Genomic DNA, 5,912 nt, shown 5'->3' on the forward strand with positions numbered 1-5,912 from the left:
TTAAATTCATAAATAACCACTCCATCCGTCGTTTTTAATTTATAAATAAATGTGAACTGTTTTACATTCAGCTACACTAAAACATCTTCCATTAACTAGTATCTTGGGATGTAATCCATCAGCTAAAATTGTTGGTTCGTTCTTCCATAACATATGAAAACAACATACATATATATATTCTGACGTCTTACGTTAACACTCAAGTCTATCGAAATTAAACATATATAAGTAAATATATACATAATAATTCTTGAGGAAAAAACTATTCTAATTACCATGAAAGTAGATGAAACAGAAGCTCTCAAATCTTTAAATTTGGGTACAAGAGGTTTTTTCAAACACCAATAATTAACTTGACATGCATGCATAAATATAAGCAGCCATTGGTTTTCTTTACACAATTTTTCTAGTATCGTGACTAAGTAGAAGTGAATAAGCAGTTTAATTTTATAGTTAGATTGTATGACCACAAAACGTTGTTTATCTGACGTTGCTTGATTTGATATGTATGAAGTTTTCGAAAAAAAAAAAGGTTTTTAAAACTTCTAGTCTAAAAAGACTAAAATAAGTCATGAATATTTGTGTGACTATAAATCATCGTCTCATAAAGGATAAAATAGACATTTAAAAGTTAAATTGATATCAAATATAAAAACATGTCATTCTTTTTTAAATTGATGAAAAAAAATTATATCATATATTGGGACAAAAAAGTAGTATTATTTTTCTCAACCGGTAATGAATTTATTGGTGAGGGTTTCTTTTTCATACCTATTTAAACTCGATTAATTCAAAATATTTATTGATCAACTCTTTTAGAGGGTTTCTTTTTTCAAACCTATGATTAATTCAAATATTTATCGATCAACTATATTAGAGGATTTTTTTTCATACCTATTTAAACTCGATTAATTCAAATACATAAATCGTGTTTCATTTTTCATCTCTGATTTGTCCACACTTCTTTAAACTCGTTAAGAGATACAATACTCATTTCTTTTTTTGCTCTTACATGGTCTGGGAGGATTGCTATTACCTCTGATATACCGACTTTCTCACCTTTCAGCCAATATTTTTGTAACCTACAACAAAGTAAAATATTTCATTTGTCAATACTAGTAAGAAATAATATCATAGAACTATCTAATTGAATGTACACTTTAGCGGTTTTAAGGCAATTCGACGTAAAAGAGATGCTTTACAATAGCATAACTAGTGAAATTTCACAAGTAGAGTCTGGGGAGGATGAAGTGTACGCATACCCTACCTCTATCTTGGGAGGTAGAGAGGTAGTTTCCGATAGACCCTCAGGGTTCAAGGAAAAGCATTTCAAAGCAGTTAGGAATAAAGGAGATGTTTTAAGAAAAGAAAATAGAGAAATGAATGCAGATATCTCAGAACTTGGATTATAAAAGCTAAAAGTCTCAAATAATTCTACGTCTATCATTGTTCACACTGTGCATAGTATTCGTGTCTTTATCCTTGATAAATATTTTGGTGATATGACTTCCGGAGAATTTTTTGCATAACCTTTATAGAACCCTCCAAAAGGGTTTCACTGCTTTGATTTTTAATTTTGTTGTTTCTTTTCTCAGATTTGGGCCTCTTTTGGGTCTTCACCATATTCTTTCTATTTTTTTTATTAATAAAATCGACTTTTGATTTTAAAAAAACCCATGACAGGGTGTTGGGGGATGGTATCTAAAGTTTCATCATTTTCACAGTTCATTTTAGACATCTAAGGGCCTACAGGAATTACATGATTTTTCTTAGTTTTTCATGTGTGTTAACCCATGAATATTTTTGTGATATGATTTTTGAACGAATTTTTTGTGAGTGACAACTAACTCATTAATTTCAAGGTGCGTTATGATTAATTATTAGTGATAATTCACAAAAAATGGCACGGAGTGCCATTTTTAAATTAAAAAAGAGAGTATACATATGCATCATCAAATTAATAAGGTAAAATATATTTTGATACACAGTTAATGAGTTAATGATAATTAAGAGAGAAACAAAAATATTAATAGTTCAAATAGTAAAATCGCAAAAATTCCTTTTTAAATGGAAAAAATTGAACTCCATTATCTCAGGATCCTCCATTTGTGTCATTCCCAACGGTCACATGATGCGACTCGCCGAAAATGGCGATAGTAGAAGCTGCCTTTGCAGCCACGCGATATCTGGTTACGTCACCGTTACGTGCTTCTTCATCGCCGGCGCATTTCCAGAACAACGTTAGGTCGATTAAGTCGATTACTCTGTTATCGAAACGGAGTTTATCAAGTTGTTCTTCGCAAAGTGAAAAGTGCCACATTAATTTGTGACGGGGAAATACAATTTGGTGTGGTAATGTTTACAAGTTGGTGTGTTTTGATGTTTTAGTTTGAAAAGCTGTGGTTTCCTTATGTTCCATTGTTTGAATGTTTAGAGGAATTTTGAATTGCTTGCTGAATTGTTGCTTTGAACATGAGGGCTTATTATCATCAGATTTCCTATTTTATATGACTTTATTTGACTGATTATGTTGTTTAAGATATTAATTTGACTTCCTTTCTTAGAGTGGTATAGTGGACGAAAAACTCGAAGTTAAAGTGTGAAAGTTAATTTGATAGCGTTCTACTATTGAATAGCGTAATGAACTTGAATTATTGAAGTTGTGAATTATCAAGTCATCTTGGCACAAATAGATATGGTTGGACATGTTATTTGAATTGTTTCACAGACAGACTTGAGTATTGAGATGGAGCGGGCTGAAGTAAGATTACTTATCTGATTTATTATTAAGTTCTAGGATGTAGTATGATGTGTAGTGCAAAAGATGTATTTCATTATAGAATCGCTTGAGATATTGCGTGAGGCTGCAAGATTTTGGATCTAGATCAGACTAAGGCGTATTAAACTTCTAGCTGGTTCATTGTGCATCTACTGCAGTGAGAAGGGGCTTTTGTAACATGTCCAGAATATGTTGTTGAATCCATTGACCATGTAGAAGAAATAAAAATGATGTTCTCTCTAACAACTTAAGTTTTTAGATGGGATGGTCACATAATTCACCTAGTATTAGAGTAGGAAGAGGTCTGGATTTGAGTCTATCCATCACCCATTATCAAAAGGAATTTTCAGGTTCTTCCCACAAAAAAGAAAATCAGGCCTACACGTGAGAGGGCATGTTGAACACATAATTAGGTAAATAAAAGTGGTGTTTTTCTAATAACCTAAAAACTTTTTTAGATGAGATGGTCACACAATTCAACATACCATATGTCTCAATTTCAGTATTTCTCTGTAACAACTCTGATTTTGTTGTTCTTTTGGTCTCAGGAAGCAGATCAGTGTTGTTGAGCATTGACCAGTATGAGTTGTTGGACTTCCTCGAAATCTTGAACTCGTAGTTTTAATTTATCTTATTTGGTTTCTCTTCAATACCCTCTCATTGTGGATAAACTTTCTTTCTAGGTTACCCTATATAGATACAGTAATAGGGATAGAACTATTCTATATATTTTATTTGAGAGTTTGGCTAGTTAATGGAAGTACTTACTTGCTTGAGCCTTTCTAATGTAAATGTTCCTTTTTATCATATTCTTGTGTTCTGCATTTTTTTTGTTTATATTTGCAAGTCATTGTGGGAGGAGAAAGTTCCCCTAAAACATGATTTTACTGATTGATTATCCTCATAATTGCAAGTTCCCTTCAGGCAGTGTTCAGGAAAGCGAGCTTCACAGACTAGAATGAGTATGTGAGCACTTCATCGCTTAAAGCGAGCGTTTCATCGCTTAAAGTGTGAAGTGGGGCCTTGTCGCTTTTTTCCGCTTCACGCTTCCCTGAACACCGCCTTCAGGAATGGTGTGAAAAAAAGATGGAGTATACTCTTCTTTGTGGCAAACAAGAAAAGACCAAAGCTATGAAAGCTGGTAGAAGAAGTCGTCATGAAGCACTCGAAGAAGAGGTATTCCCTATAGAGAGTTTAGTCATCCATTTATTTTATATTTTAACTATCTCAGTTCGAGTGATTGAGGCAGAAGTAATTTGACAGGACATATATTTCGTATTGTTCTGTATGTCCGTTTGAAGGGAGATGAAGAGATAATATCAAGACTCATGCCAAATTCCATAATGTTTCTATATGTTTAAACATTTCCATTTTCAAAGTGATTCTTTTAGTGTACTCTTATTTCAAAGATTTCCTATTCTTACCTTACTCTGAGTTTGAATGTGTGCAGGTGATCAAAAAGGTAAAAGTTCGCGTTGACTCAGCTGAAGATGTATGGGCATTCATGCTCTTAAATTTTATAGTTGGAGCCAATCAATTGTTATTTGACGGATTGACACGTGAATTGCCCCTTGTAAGTCTCTTTTTCATCTTTTGATTTCTCATAATAATTCTTTAATATTCCTAAAAGTAAGTTAGTTGATAACATTGTTCCACATCAACCATCAATTAGCTAATGAGCTTATTTACTGTGTTTCTATAAACCTTTTTGTTAATCAAACAGAGGTGTTTGCATATTTAAGTGTGATGTACACTTTATGACCCAATAATGAAACACCTTGACCCTTTAATCTCAATTAAGAAGATGGTGGAGGTGTAGAGTCACCACCATTTAATTCACTACTTTAACTTTTCATCAACTTAAAACTTTTGATCTACCAACTAGATTAGTTTGGCTTTGTTGCAGGACCCAAAATAGAAAAATAAGTGTCTCATGTCTAACAACTTAAACTTTAGCAATCACACAATAAAACATACTATCAGATTAAATGAAGGTTTTCATGTTTCACTGCTATCTATTTATTAAAAATATTTTTCACGTGTTTGGGGAAAGAAAAAGACTCAAGCCTACACGTTAGGACGCATGTTTGCAGGTTAAGCAAACAAATGTGTGTTCTTGTCCAGTTAAAACGTACTATCAGATTAAATGAAGGTTTTCAAGTTTCACTGCTATCAATTTATTAAAAATATTTTTCACGTGTTTAGGGAAAGAAAAAGAATCAAGCCTACACGTTAGGACGCATGCTTGCAGGTTAAGCAATACAAATGTGTGTTTTTGTCCAGTTGTTTTCCTGTAATGTACATATTTGTCCCACTCGTAAACACCTATTGACACCTGCGCTTGTGCATATAAGGCATTACTACATGTCCATCCAAAGTTGCTTGTGATTGAATGCATATCCTCACACTAATCCACCTCAACTTTTACTTCTGCACATGGTAGATAGAGTTTCCTTGTTAACAAGTTCACTGATTCCTGCAAAGTAGAAAGAAATTATGAAATATTCTTTATGATTTGCATCCTCATTAGCTGCTGAGCTAGTTCATTTGGTTCATCAGAGTAGGTTTTGCTGAAGGTGTATGGATGGTGGGAGTTATTGATGAGATACGAATGCCGGAAGGACAAAGTGATGCATATCCAATGTTAGTTGACACAAAAACACGAGTGCAAGCTAGCCTTCCTCTTGAACCACAACGGAGGAATGGAAGGTATAGTTTTGCACTGAATGTTGAACAGTAAAGAAACTTTAATATGATGCACCTTCGAGATGAAGAGAGATGCAACATATCTAAATTTCTTTACTATTCTAAATATATTTATGGGTACAAAATCTGATGATCTGATGCCCTTCTATGGGCGGCTTCAACTAATGTGCTACAGGCCTACAAGCATTTGTGGGACAGCTTGGTAGCTGATAACTTTCCCTCCGGCCAGTTCTTTGAATTCTTCTCTCTGAATCCTAATCACATTTTATCTGCACAAGTCAGAGAAAGTACTGCTGTAAGTATAGAAGGGCACTCCCGTTAACTTCATCACCCCATAACTTAGAAGTATATCAGTATGATGAACATCAAACTTACAAGAATATGCAATAACAAATGATAATTTTATGCAATTGAGGAGGGGGGGGGA

The 5,912-nt window shown here is 33.6% G+C and overlaps 1 long non-coding RNA gene across 1 annotated transcript; it reads left to right on the forward strand.

Annotated features, from left to right (window-relative positions):
- Window positions 1–2,071: 2,071 nt before the first annotated feature.
- Window positions 2,072–5,867, forward strand: LOC107060929 (uncharacterized). The gene is made up of 4 exons (XR_001473619.1): window positions 2,072–3,955; window positions 4,230–4,352; window positions 5,339–5,488; window positions 5,661–5,867. It is a non-coding gene; the product is annotated as an uncharacterized lncRNA (long non-coding RNA).
- Window positions 5,868–5,912: the final 45 nt, after the last annotated feature.

Source organism: Solanum tuberosum, unplaced genomic scaffold (genome assembly GCF_000226075.1).
Source record: "Solanum tuberosum cultivar DM 1-3 516 R44 unplaced genomic scaffold, SolTub_3.0 scf00104, whole genome shotgun sequence".
Lineage (NCBI taxonomy): Eukaryota > Viridiplantae > Streptophyta > Magnoliopsida > Solanales > Solanaceae > Solanum > Solanum tuberosum.